The 15,377-nt window shown below is 36.1% G+C and overlaps 1 pseudogene across 1 annotated transcript in view; it reads right to left on the reverse strand.

Moving 5' to 3' along the window:
- LOC306652683 (5'-AMP-activated protein kinase subunit beta-2-like) overlaps window positions 1-15,377 on the reverse strand; it is a 1,102,880-nt pseudogene that overhangs the window by 39,517 nt on the left and 1,047,986 nt on the right. The window contains exons 2-6 of the transcript in view: window positions 11,571-11,716; window positions 10,676-10,769; window positions 10,339-10,449; window positions 7,095-7,228; window positions 6,370-6,438 (exon numbers count right to left, since the gene is read on the reverse strand). The product of the transcript in view is annotated as a 5'-AMP-activated protein kinase subunit beta-2-like (transcript). The remainder of the gene's footprint in view (window positions 1-6,369; window positions 6,439-7,094; window positions 7,229-10,338; window positions 10,450-10,675; window positions 10,770-11,570; window positions 11,717-15,377) is intronic.

Below are 15,377 nucleotides of genomic sequence, written 5' to 3' on the forward strand. Positions count from 1 at the left end.
CCAGGATTTTGTTAAGGATTTTTGTGTCTATATTCATCAGAGATATCAGTCTAAAATAAAATACTTGGGAATCAATTCAACCAAAGAGATGAAAGATCCCTACAATGAAAACTATAGAACATTAAAGAAAGAAATTGAAGACCTACAAAATGGAAAGATCTTCCATGTTCTTGGATAGGCAGAATTAATACTATCAAAATGGCCATACTTCCAAAGGTGCTATACAGATTTAATGCAATTCCAATTAAAACCCCAATTACATTTCTCATAGTAACAGAAAAAGCAATCATGAAATTCATGTGGAAGATCAAAAGACCCAGAAGAGCCAAAACAATCCTGGGCAGGAAGATTGATGCAGGGGGTATCATAATACCAGACCTTAAACTTTACTATAGAGCAATAGTAACAAAAATGGCATGGTATTGGGACTAAAACAAACAGGTAGAGCAATGGTACAGGATAGAAGACACAGAGACATACCCACATAAGTACAGTTATCTTATACTAGACAAAGGTGCCAAAAACAATGAGAAAGATAGTTTCTTCAGCAAATTGTGCTGGCAAAACTGGAAATTCATAGGCAGTAAAATGAAATTAAACCCCTATCTCTCACCCTGTATACAGCTCAAATCAAAATGGATCAACAATCTAGGAATTAGGCTTAAGACACTTCACCAAATAGAAAAGTAGGCCCGAATCTACATCACCATCACATTGGCTTAGGACCAGACTTCCTTAACAAAACCTCCATAGTGCAATAAATAAATGGAAGAATCAATTAATGGAATAGACTCAAACTGAAAAGCTTTTTCTCAGCAAAGAAAACAATAATGTGATAAGAGAGCCTACAGAGTGGGAGAAAATCTTTTCCACACATACTTCATACAGAGCACTAATCTCCAAAGTTTATAAAGAACTTAAAAAAATTTTACACCCAAAATACAAAGAAACAATCAATAAATGGGCTAAGAAACTGGGCAGACATTTCAAGAAGATCAACAAGTACATGAAAAAGTGCTGATCATCCCAAGTAATTAGAGAAATGCAAATAAAAACACCCTAAGATTTCATCTAACTCCAATTAGAATTGCTATTATCAAGAACACAAGCAATAATAAATGTTGGCATGGATGTGGGGGGAAAGGCACATTCAAACATTGATAGTGGTTGTAAATTGTTGCAGCCTCTCTGGAAAGCAGTATGGAGATTCCTCAGAAAACTTGGAATGTACCCACCATTTGACAGAGCTATCCCACCCCTTGCTTTATACCCAAAGGACTTCAAATCAGCAGACTACAGTGACACAGCCACATCAGTGTTCTAGCAGCTCAATTCACCATAGCTAGATTGTGGAACCAACCAAGATGCCCTTCAATTGTTGAATGGATAAAGAAACTGTAGTATATATACACAATGGAATATTATTCAGCACTAGAAAATAATACAATTATGGCATTCATTGGTAAATGGATGAAGTTAAAAAGATCATGCTAAGTGAAATAGGTCAATCCCCAAAAACCAAAGGTCAAATATTTTCTGATAAGTGGATGACGATATAAAACAAGGGGGGTGTTGGTGGGAGAAAGAAGAATGAAGGAACTTTGGATGGTGTAGAGAAAAATGTGGTGGGAAGGAATGGGAGATAGTACAATGAAACAATAACACCCTATGTGTATTTATGATTACTTGAATGGTGTGAATCTATGTTGTGTACAACCATAGAAATAAAAAGTTGTACCCGATTTGTGTACAATGAATCAAAATGCAGGCTGTAAAAATAAGAAAAAATTTAAAAAAGAAAAGAACATACTTAAACATTACCTGTGGTTTATCTGAAATTCAAGTTTAATGGGGTTCTCTCTGTATTTGATTTGGCAACCCAGTGCTGGGTCAACAGCTATTTACCAACTAGAAGAGAAGCATTTCAATATTTTAGCAGTGTATACAACCATCCTCTGGGTCACCCTGTCTCCAGTCTGGTCAGCTTTACCTAGAAGTATTAGTTATTTATAATTTGAAGCCCTGCATCAGAATGGGACCTTGTGTGTCTCCTTCATCTTAGTACCTCTAGTAACAAGTATTTTAAAGCTAGAAAATTGGAATTTTATTATGCAAAGGACCACAGGGAAAGGCAAATAGACTGAGGTCATCAGTAAATTGATCACAGGATCAGAAACCAGCCTCCTGGTGATTATGGCTGGCTGTTTCTCTGCATTTGGACCTCTCTCTTAAGGCTGAAGCTTCAAGAAACTCTCATTTCTCTAGAGATGGAGGCTTCCCAAGCAGAGAATGTGGGAAAACTGGTTTGAACTCCCTGTTCTGTGAGACATTGCTTCAGGGGCATGAATGGTGGTCTCTATTGTCCCTCTCCGCCAGAACACAGAGGCTTATGTGTCTTTCAGGGATGTTGAATGGGGTGATTGCAGAAGCAGAACCCAGATGTGGTACAAAACCTCCGTCTATCAGCCAAAAGAGCTGCAGCCTCCTGGGTCCCCACCATTCATTGACTTCCCTAGGTCCATTATAGGATTAGCTTGTGGGGGTGTTTGCTTTTACACACTCACAAACTCTGGCTTGCTCTACTCTCAGAAGCAGGTGCTCTCTTGTTCAGTCCTTTCCTAAAGACAAGCACTCAATGTTTACTCACACATCACACCTTCCCTCAGTGTCTGCACCCCACCAATTAATTTAATTGGTCAATCATGGGACAGACAGCCAGACAGTAATTCTGGCAGGCACATGAGGTGCACTGATTATTTTTTTAATTTAAGCAAATTTGAATTCTTCAACTGGTAAATATCAGATAAACAAAGTATGGCATCTATACTATGGAATTCTATTTTGCAATAAAAAAGTAACCAACTAGTGATATACACAACAGTAGAAACTTTTGTTTCAAATATACTATTATTTTGAGCACAAAAAGATTAAAAAGGGATGTAGCTTAGTGTAATGCACATGGGCAAGACCCTGGGGTTCAATCCCCAGTATATTTAAAAAAAAAAAAAAAGTTACTGACATTCCATCTTGCCTGTAAGTCTTCCTAGTAATTTTTGATTCGCTGTCAATCATGGTAGCTGTTTACCATATTGAGAGATAGATATTTTTGATTCTGACAGGTATCCTTGAGTTTTGTTCTGGTATTCAGTTTGCTTCCTCAAAAACATTTTGGGAAGCTTTTTAGTTATAATACTCTATGTTACTTTAATACTTGGAAAATGTTTTGGAACCATGTGCTTCAGTTGAGTCCCCTTGCTTTACTTAGTGTTTATGACCTTAGCATCATACATCTTTAACAGATTTTACTCTGCTTCTTATAAGATTTTGTGGTGTCTCTCTACACTTTTCATATAGTAAGTGTCCTTTGGGGGAAAACTGGCTGCATGTCTGAAGTCCCTCAAGTTTCCAACTCACCCTCTATTAGCACATACTGCTAAGAGATTTATTACCTTAACAGATATTCTCTGAATAGGCAAAAGTCATACACAGTCCAGACCCATAACCAGCAAATGGCCCCAGAGGATAAAATGACTATTGATCTCAGTTCACCTTGGACAGTTCTACCTTTTCTCCTAAACTTTTAGTTCATCTAGTTGTAGTTGCTACCACAGTTCTCTGCTGCATCTGAAAATAAGACGCTACCTTCGGAATCCTCTTAGGCCAGACTAGCTCTTAATCTGGTGGATCTCTGAATTTCAGTTCCTTTTATTTTATCTATAGATACTCTAGGGGCTGGGGAGATAGCTCAGTCGGTAGAGTGCTTGCTTTGCAAGCACAAGGCCTTGGGTTCGATCCCCAGCACCGCAAAAAAATAAATTAATTAATTAATTAAAAAAAGACTATAGATACTGTAAACGTAAATCACTCTCCCAGACAATCTACAGAATGCCACTCTACCAATTGGGGAAGAGAAACACCGTCTTCAGGTTATCACAAACATTTCCAAATATTTGTGTATTGAAAATGTCCTTAGCCTATCCAAATTCCCCTTTTCTTATTTTATAAGGCCCTGTTAAGGATAACGCCCATGCCACTATTCAGTTCTAACCCCCAACTTGTAGTTATGACCCTGAACATCAAATTTGTAATTCATAACAGAAATCCCTGAAAATTAGAAGAGCTGTAGGCTCACAGTTCTGTGTTATCAATGGGAATGGAAGTCAGAATTTTCTCCCTTAAGATCCAGGTACACAGGCCTGCAATAATCTTGACTCTTTCAGATACCTAATATCTTTACTTGATCTTTTCAAAAACTATCACTATTAAGGACTTTGGAAGCAGTAGTGAAGGGAAATTAGATCCCAAGTAGTATAGAAATATGTGAAAGACTAATGGGGGGTATCTTAAAATACATAGCATATTACCTTAGGCCTTCTGATTTTTGACAAAAGAAAAACTCAAGACACGAGCATCTTTCAGAATGTGAATGAGTGCATGAAAAGTGCTAACTGGACAGAAAACAAAGCAGTTCATCTTCAGTCAACTTAAGTGCCCTGGAGCCAGGGGATGTTAGGCAAAGGCAGGTGGCACTTCAGAACTGCATACGTGATGCTGGATGGTTACCACAGAGGCCAGAGGTAATGGTGAAGAGAGATTAAGAATGTCCCTGAACCACCTCTGTCATTGGTCCTTGTCATTGCAGGAGAGATGGGGTGGTTATAGAAGGGATAAAGCAAAAGTCCACAAGTCAAGGAGACCAGAAAAAGATGCTTTAAAAAGCACAAGCCAATTGAAGTTTGGCCTTGATGGAATCATGGTGTCATTTTTTTTTTTCATTAGCCAAAGTACCCAAGTCAATCTAATTTAGAAAAAATATATTTTTCTATCTTCCCCCCATACTGTATTATCCATAATAAATGCATCTCAGGCTAAAATTTTGACCAGAGTATGTTGACACTAGACTAAATATGACAGAAGGTGGGTAAAAATACAACTTCAGTTGGGCATGGTGGTGTATGCCTGTAATACTACTCAGGAGGCTAAGGCAAGTTCAAGGTCAGCCTGGGCAACTTAGTAAGATCCTGTCTCAAAATTAAATAAAAAAGGGCTGGGGAGAGAGCTCAGTTGGTAGAGTGCTTGCCTTGCAAGCACAAGGCCCTGGGTTCAATCCCCAGCACCAAAAAAAAGAAAAAAAAATTAAATAAAAATGCTGAGGTGGAACTCAGCACATGCCCTGGATTTGAACCCTAGTAAAACACACCAGCACACACAATCCCAGCAAAAATGTTGTAGAAATGAGAAACAGGTCAAAGACAGACCTATTTGGTAAACCTGGCATGATGACTCAGAGGATATAACAGGGCATTAGGGTAAGGAGACTGAACCTCAGTCCTTTCTGTTAATTATTAGCAGTTTGACCTTCTCTGAGCCTTAGTTTATTTGTAAAACAGGTTTCAAAAATAATAGCTCAAAAGGTAATTATAAAACTGAAATTCAAAAATATATTTTTAAATTTTCTATATTACTATATAATCTATTACAGTTGCTCTACCAACAATTTACGTAATCTAGCTACACACATCTAAAAAATAAAAGTAGTGTGCAATGCATGGTGCTGCATGGCTATAATTTCAGTGGCTTGGGAGGCTGAGGCAGGAGGATCACAAGTTCAAAGACAGCCTCAAACTTAGTGAGACCCTGTTTCAAAGTAAAAGTAACACAAAAATGGTTGGGGATATAACTGGATCTTGATGCTGTTATTTGAAATCTTTGGAGATACAACCACTGAATCTGTATGCTCACAAACTTTCTCAGGTTATTCTGATCACAGCTTAGTTTGACAGTCACAGAAATATATAAGTTTATTCTAACAGCCTAACCACAGACATGACAAGATAGAACAGAACAGAAAATTTCATCCCAGAATCTAAAATAGCAGAGAAAGCAAGGAGGACTCGAGCTAGAGGGGACAGGGAAAATCTGGTCACATTTCTCCTTTACCTACTATATAGGACAGAAGCAAGCATTTGGGTATATACAATAGTGGCACCTAAAAGTAGCTCAATTCCACATTTAAAATGGGAGAAAGAAGTCTTACTATCACATTCAATTATTCTTTGAACTAGAAGCTAAACCTGACTTTCTGCAAATGATGTCTTACTGCTATGAACTCAAATAAGTAGGTGGTATAAATGTTCTAGCCATCCAAAATGAAACTGGGAAATAAAATAGACTGTTAAATCACAGGACAAGTCAGTTAGCCAGAACACAGAAACAGAGAATGAAATTAAAAACAAATGACCCACTCACTGAAAAGTAAGTTCTTCTTAACCATTACTGTCACTTTCAGATAAAATGAAGTAACTGTACAACATGTTACCCCTAACCTTTCATGTAGCTGATATATGTAGAACCAAGGACACCACTTGCCTTAATAGATAATGCATAGAGATGGTTCAGCATATCATGGGTGGGCTCAGGAAGTAAGGTTTGATCACCCTAATAGACCAAAAATTTAAAAGAATAACATTAGTTGTATGGACAAACCATCAAATTACTCTTTCTCAGAGCTTTGTGGGACTGTTAAGAACATCTTATCTTTATCTTCTTTCAATAGTGTATCCACTCCAGTATGTGTCAATAATACATTCTTATTACAGAAAATTTGGAAAATTCTCAGTTCATGGCAAAAACCCTAAGCATCAAGACCTGCTAATCTTAATGGAGCTAAAAAAAATCTTACCTACAACAACTATGGAAGATTTATATTAAATGGCAAAAGTAATCTTAGTGAGAATCAATGAGAATGAATACAGAAGTCAATTATATGTAAGCAAAAAGTGTAACTCTTTTGTATACCCCCAAATAAGTATTCCTTATCTCATGTTTGAATAGAAATCTCAGAAATTGGTTCTAGAACACACTGTGGTCCTGATTTTTTTCAGGAACAGAGACAACTATAAGCTTTGATTTTAGTTCCTGAATAAGCTAACAAACCAGCCTTGATAAAATGGAGTCTATAGTGCTATTCCTATGTATATAATTTATAATCCCAATATACCTTTATAGTAATCCAAGCCTCTAGGATTACTGAATTTTGGCCAAATTAATCCCACATTTCCCAGATCCTCCAGGAATATTCTCAGGATACTTACAGAAATATTAGTGTCCTTGTTAAGAATAACTTGGAGTGCATGAGGAAGAAGGATGGGTGGGGATTTGAATCTCTCTTCAGATCAAAATACATACATTTCTTGACCATAAGGCCCAGGGGGTGAGCTGGAAAGATCTAAAAGATGTTTCCACAAATGTGAGGAAAAGTACAAAAATTAGGACAATGCAAAGAAAAATATATGGCCACTAATATTAAATATAGAAGTCATGGATCAAAACTTTTAACCCATTGGGTCTACAAGTGTGAAGTAGTGCAAGGAAAAAGCTGCCTAACATGGCAACAAGATTCCATGAAGAGGAGAGGGGTCATAGACTTGAGCTAAGGAAAGAGCTACCCTATTTATCAGCTTCACAACCTTGAAAAATGCCTTTACCACAATCAGTTTCCTCATCCATAAAAATAAAAAGAATCCTTGCCCTATTTTCAAGTTATTGAGGAAACTAAAGAGATAATGGATGTGAAGGGGCCTTGCAAACTTTCAAACAATGTGAAGAAATTAGATTTCACTTTCCCCCCACTCAAGCAACACATAAGAAGGTTACAAATTCTAAGATTTCTGATACTACAATGACTGCAGCAATAGGAATAAGAGGTATGTAATAGTCATTAGGGAAATGCAAATCAAAACCACAATAAGATGATGTTTCACATTCACTAGGATGGGTATAATTAAAATGTGAAACTAATGAATACTGGCAAAGATGGAGAAGTTGGAACTTTGAAACTACAATATTCCTATTGATAGTGGGAATCTACAAGAGTGTAGCCACTTCAAAGAGTTAAACAGAAATTTACCAAGTGACCCAACAGTTACATTCCCAGTTATATATCCACGATATATGTGCCCACATGAAAACTTGTATGTTAATGTTTATTGTACCAAAAAACAGAAACAATACAAATGTCTATAAATAACAAACAAAATGGTATGTCAATACCATGGAATATTATTGTGTCATAAATAGATACATGTTTCAATATGAATGAACCCTGAAAACATTAAGCTAAGTGAGTCTCACAAAAAGCACCATGAATAGACAAATCCATAAAGACAGAAAGTAGACTTGTGGTTGTTAGGCGAAGGAATGGAAAGTGACTGCAAATGGGTACAGGTTTTCTTCTGGGGATAATAAAAATGCTCTGGAACTAGTGGTAATGTAGCACAACTCTGAATGTACTAAACATTATGAGACCGTACAATTTAAAAGGATGAATTTTATGGTATGTAAATTATACTTCAAAAATGGAAAAATGCATCCTAGAAGAAAATAAAAAATCTTTTTTTTAATTAAAAAAATGTTTTATAGTCTCCAGTGGAAGATTATAATAGTTCATTTAAAGAACCAATTTCAGTTAAACATATATGAAGCAAAAGCAAAATTAATAAATACAGGGATATTTTACAATATCTTAAAAACTTTCCAAAGTACATACAATTATTATGTCATGTAATCCAGAAAACACTGCTGGGAAGTACACAGAATACTTTTTTGTTTTTTTTTAATTTCCTTATCATCATCATCCAAAAAAATACAAATTGGTTAAGTAACTGGCTACATTAAATTTACTGCAAATTAAAACCTAATAAAAATGTATTCTAAGGCTTACCAGAATGGATTGGGAAATTAGGTAAAAGAGGGAAGTGATAAATATCAGAAGTATGCTCGTCTTCTCTCTGTAGAGTTATTATTGACTATTATTCATTGGTTGCTTTGCCAGAATCATATAATGCAAAAATATAGTTACCAGTGGCCTCAAAATTTAATTTGGTATCTTTACACCCTTTTAAATCTCTGTCCACCAGTCAAAAAGAATGTCTAGCTTAACTTTGGGAGCTAATATAATGAAAACATTAATCTCCAAAATTTCCTAAATAATTATTATACCATGTCATTTTAGAAACAACATGGTACACTTATGCCCTGCTATTTATTAATATGTTGCACTTCAGAACTTGTGATTGCTGAGAAACACTGAGTCCAACCACTGATTTCACTGTTATTGAATACAGAACCAAAAGAATTGAGGGCCTTGTCCACAATGGTAAAACTACTTAGTAGCACAGGTGGGTTTTGAACTCAAAGTGAGAATACTCAGTGTAAATACAATGCACAGTTCCTTAGATAGGCATAGCTCTTACTCTAAAGTAGCAAAACAGTAATTATGAATGTGGTTTGGAGAATACCTGCATTACTGACAGTAAATTAAGTAGAGGTGAAGGTCTTTAAAAAAATATTATAGGAAACAAAAGTGATTGGGTATATAGCTCAGCTGGTACAGTGGCCTTGCAAGCACAAGGCCCTGGGTTCAATCCTCAGCACTGCAAAAAAAAAAAAGTATATAGAGATCTTTTCCCATACCAGGGAATTTTTTAAACCTAAAATTTACAAAATTTTGATTATATTCAAAAGAATTGCCTGATATTGTGTGTGTGGTTGTTTTTTAAGCTACTTTTACCCATTGACTACTATACTTGTAATGTCTCATAAAACTACAGAACTGCCAACTGATTTATCAAAGTGGCAGATTAAGCTGAGTTAGTAGTAAGAGAAACAAGGCATATCTCTGCCGGGTGATACCACCAAAGGTCAATGGAAAACGTGAAATATTACTAGAAAGAGTTTTCAAACAATAGGCTAGAGCCCACTAATGGGCTGTAAAGAATACAATAGCAGCCATGTGCTGTGGCACAGGCCTGTAATTCCAGTGACCCAAAAGGCTGAGGCAGGAGGATCTCAAGTTCAAGGCCAGTCACAGCAACTTAGTGAGAGCCTGTTTCAAAATAAAAGGGGTTGTGGTTATGGCTCAGTTGGTAGAGGGTCTCTAAGTTCAATTTCAGTACCAAAATAAATAAGTAAATAAATAAATAAATATTTTTAAAAAACAAAAGAATACATCACAGGGAATAAAGGCAAACATTATACCAAATATTACACTGCTGTATATCTGTATGTGTTTATTGGGCTGCAATGCAAAATAAATATCTTACTGCAGATACTTGGTTAAAAAGTTAAAGTACACTAGACTGAGACTTTTTGGTATAAAGAATAGGATCTAAATGTTTATATAAGAAATATGTGCACATATATAAAGGATTCAGAAGATTCCTGAGAAGAAATGGAAATAAAAAACAAAATTAAAAGATTACTTTAAAGAAGGAAATTTAAAAACCACTTCTGTGTTACAAGAAAAACAAGGCAAAAGAGCAAATATTATGAAATTACCTTGACAAGATGTCTCAGAGCTTTCCATAGAATCTAGTTTTAAAGCATCAAACACCTCAAAATTAGATTTCTTTACATGTTAACCATGCCAAACTGACTGGTAACCATAGGCTGAAATAATAAGCAGAAAAAAATTCTTGAATTCCCTTTTCAAATCCCTCTCTTACACCCATCCTCCTCTCTCTGTCTAGTAAAAGTTACAAACAATAACAGCATCTCCATCTTTTATCGAGAGTAATCCTTTAGGGTAAGGGAACTGCTACCATCAATTCAGAGAGCAATTATTGTTAAAATGAGACTGCTAAGTCATGGCAACATTTGGAGATCAAAGCCTTACAAATGATGGATCATGAACCCACTGTCCAACTACAAAAACTTATATTTGTTCCCTCCCCACAGGGAGATCCAAGATGGCACTGAAGTCATTATGTCTGTAGTAGAAAACAGAAGGTCAATCAAGTTCCTTTAAGAAGACAATATAGAAAACCAAGTGGTAATTATAGTATTATACCAATGACTTCCCATATCTCTAAGCCACTGTGTCCCTTGTGTGAAAAATAATGTATACATCAAATCTCTTTATATTATCTTGGGCATATGTTTCCAACTCTTCCAACAACTTTGGTTCTTAAGCCAATGCCTAGAAAAAAAATAGTCAATGATCTCCCAAAATGGTTCATCTTGGTATAACAATTTTGCTGTAGCAGAACTGATCCCTCAGATGTACAAGTACTTTAACAGATTTGGAATATAAGAATCCTTAAGGTATTTTCCATATTTTGGTGAGCCATTACTGTACAATGACATATCTGGTTATCTGGGCCATTCTAATAATCAGTTAATTCATCATTGCTCTGCAAGTACCACATAACACTACCACCTCAAATTTTATGGTGCATTTTGCTTTAGTGCAGAAGTCACAGCAACAGATTCTGTCAGTTACAGGCTTCCTCCAAGCATAGAAAAGACCTGTGTAACACCATCCAAAAGAATACACCCACAGAGCTATTATAAATTCCCTTGAGGTAATGATATTCTAAGTGGTAAAGCATCTGACACACAATGAGGTTAAAAAACAATGCCATAGATACTAAGTGTTCACAGAATAGGACATATTCCAAAGAAAGCATCTAGTAGTTAGAGATGGGAAGTCCAGCCTGTTCCCTCTTATTAGAAAGGATAACAGGTCAGGTTCTATTCCTGGACCCCTCAGTCCAAACACTTACCTTCACCTCTTAATCAGTAGAATCTTGGTGCTCCAGTTGTTCAAAGACCCAGAAATGAAGACCTCTTTGCCTCCTTCAGACCAGTGGATAACAGTAGGCTGGGCCTGCTGGGTGGGCTTTATGGAGTCAACCAAAACCTGCCATGATACAAACTATTTGTCCCCATGGAGCTGTAGAGTAGGTTATTCCTAGAACAAATTGTGACCCAAGAATTCTTAAAAAGATCATTCTCCTTCTTAGAGTAGAGAGAAGTGCTAGGCTTCAGCTAAGGAAATAAGCCTTAAAATTAGAATGAATCAGATTTTTACAAGCCATAGAAAAATAACTGATTTTGAACCAAAAATGTTCAATTGGCTTATGCACAAGTGCTGCATAAATTATAGTCTAACTTTTGAGTTGGCATGTATTAATTATCCTTTCAGAGCCTCAAGATTGCCCTTTAAAGAAAAAGAAAACCCTACTCCCTACTGCCAGTTTAATTCATAAGCAGGAAGTTATTACATGCTTCTGAGTACCTCCTAAGAGAGAAAATAAAAACAAAAGATGGCTATAGTTTTAAAAATTTAAGTCAGGTATATATTTTCCACAAGCAACTAAAAACAGCCCTCAATTATCAACTGTAAAGAAAGTTAAGGATACCAAACTTCATTAAAAAATTTATAAACTCTCTTTTAGATAATAAGTTACAAAAAGAAGGAACATTAAAATTTTAGTATTAAAAGTCTGGGGCAGTAGTTCAGTTCCAGAGAACTTGTGTAGCCTATGCAAGGTGCTGTGTTCAAGCTCCAGAACCACAGATTGATCAGTTAATTAATTAAAATAAAAAACTAATCATTGATTTTATAAAATGGAGAAATTGTGGGCAGGAATGTAGCTTACTGGTAGAGGAGTTGGACTAGCTAGTGAGAGGCAGTACTAGAACAAAAAAGTGGTTATGAAATCATACTTGCTCACCTATGACAGGTTTATTCTATTTGAAGTATAGGAATGCAAATTTTGGCACCTCGAACAGCAAAATAAAAATATTTTCCTTTAACAAAAACATTTATACAATCAAATAAAGTTTGCAGGATTCTGAAAAATATTAACTCCTTAGTTTTTTTTTTTTTATTACCATCCCTTTAGACCAATAGGTGGCAAACTGCAGCCAGTAAGCCAGGTGCTTTTATAAAGATTTTACTGAAAAATAGCTATATTCATTTGTATGCCTATTATCTACAGCTGTTTTCACACCACCGTGGAAGCAGTTGTGAAAGACTGTATTATCCACATAGTCTAAATTATTTACCATGTGGTCCCTTACAGAAAACTTTTGCTAAGCCCTGCCTTAAACTGGTAACAGGTAAAAAAGGACTTTACACTGTTAAGATATTACCAAACAAAATAAAGTGCATTGAAAAAAAAAAAAAAAAGACTAGCTTTTTTGCTTGGGATTTTTTTTTGTGTGTGGTGGTTGTGGGGAATGGAAAAGTCTACATTCCATACTACCTCTCACTATTCCTCAAAACTACAATCTGAGAAGCCAGGCACATAATCTAAAATAAAATTCAAAGTCTGGGTATGTAGCTCGGTGGTAGAACACTTGCCTACAATGCATGAGGCCTTAGGTTCCAGCCCCAGAAGCACAAATTACATAATTCACTAAAAGGAAGAAAAATCTGAAAATAGAAAACCAAAGAGGCTTTTACAATATTAAAATGAATTAGCACAAGGGAAAACCTAGTATTCATATTCTAAAAGCAATGCATTCTGTCAGACTGGCTGCATTAGACAGGAATTTTTGCATATGCTTAATAACCTGAGACTCTGATTCAGACATAGGATCTGGGAATCTATTTTTAAAATCATCCCAGATAAGACTGTGATTATGTTAAAATAGAGAAAAAAACTCATCTTTTGAGGTACATCATAATTTGTTATAACGTCTGGAATTTGCTTCAAAAAATTGGTGGAGGAGTAGTAGATTAGGGTATGGATGATATACATTCATTCATGCTTTGATCAATCTCTAAACTTGGTGAGAGGTACACAGGGTTCATTATACTGTTCTCTCTACATTGTAAATGATGCAAATTTTTCTTAAAGTACTTAAAAAAATCTCAGGTGATTCCAATACATAAATAAGATTGAGAACCATTGAATTAATCTGCTGAAAAAGGCTGGCATTCAATGGAGGCCCCACTGTCACTGTTTCTATCAATTATTTTACAACTTAGGATTTTTCATTTAGAATCTGAAAGCCACAAACTACTAAACTCCAACATTTCAAGCAAAGAACTTCCACTTATGACATGACAGCTCTGTGGTAGGAATAAATGCAGCTGACTAGAGAAAAGGTTGATGGCTTTAAGTAAAACAGCAGAACTACCAATAAAAGAGGCAAAACAACAATTAAAATTATAGTTTGAAGAGGCTTCAGTAAAATACAGAGGGAAGAAATGGGTAGGTCAAAAACCCTTATATTTGGGTGGGACCATAAGAATTATATGAACCATTTTCTTTTTTGCCAAATGGCAAGATTGGTGTGAGGGAAAGAATGACCCAGAACAGGCCCCAATTCACAGAGAACAATTTGGCTTTAATTCAGGACACCAATGACTTCAGTCATGGTTTCACAAATACAATGTACTTAAATCCTGAGTCATCGATATAGGAAAAGGGGTAAAAATAAAATGAGGTCAATCACTTTGGGAAAACTTTAATGAAGTAAATACAGATAGCTGTGTAGACAGATCACATGATGAGGAAGAAGTTCTGAAGTAGGAGAGGAAAGAAAGGAATGGAGTAAAAGCCCCATGAAATGCCCCTTTCAACCACTCTTACATCTCCCTCTATGATGATGTTCTCAATTGGGATCCAAAAGAATAAACCATAGCATCCAAATTCCATGTACTACTGCTTTGTCAAATAAAGTTAATTTCTCTTTAAAGCCTCACACATATCCCCCAATTGCCTCAATCCCTCCATTTTTCTATTTCACCCCTGAGCAGCCTACCAGAAAGAATTAAATATATTTATGCTGACACTCCTAAGTTATTAGAAATATTAGGATGGAAATCACATTGTTGTCAGCTCCATCTGTCTTTTCTGTTAGGGGGAACACAATTGACCTCTCTCTGTAACTCCTTCAATTGAAAGAAAGGTTTTCAGAGAAGCAATAAATTGTTGCTTTTAGGCTAAGGAAACATTTTGAAGGACTACTGTGGAGTGGAGCAATCTGGGAATCACTGGCTCTCCCACTTGAGAAGTTGTCCTGAAAGCACAGTCACCACAACTACAAAACATAGCACAAAAACTGAACAGTCAACTAAATGATGCCCTTTATAGATTTCCAAGTCTAGGCACAAATATTCTAGTTATCAAATGGTGGGTGCTCACAGCCATGACAAAGGGGAAAAGAACCTAAAGTGCAGAGTTCCTAAAAGAGCAAAAAGGATCCAAACAGAAAATTCTAGGGGAAAAAAAAAATCACAGCCATTTCAAGGAAAATGTAAACAACTGCGCTAGGGCCAATGGCTCAAACAGTCTACCCCCTCAAGTTTTCCGCCAATGCTAACAACCTATAAATTGTTAGAGGAACCAAGGACGGTGAGTGTGGGGGAGATGTCTATGGTATTTGCCCTAAATATGTGCCTCAAGGCTTGGTCAAACCACCAAGAAAACAAGAATTTCACGTGTGCCTTATATTGAGGCAGTGCCACAAGAAGAATTTATGATCCAACGCCTCCCTACCTGGAATATCCCTTTAATTAAGAAAAAAACATTCTCCTAACCCAGTTTAGTGTGATGAAAAGGAGCCAACGAAAGGAGGAG

This window comes from Sciurus vulgaris, assembly GCF_902686455.1.
Source record: "Sciurus vulgaris genome assembly, contig: HiC_scaffold_442_arrow_ctg1, whole genome shotgun sequence".
NCBI classification, from domain to species: Eukaryota; Metazoa; Chordata; class Mammalia; order Rodentia; family Sciuridae; genus Sciurus; species Sciurus vulgaris.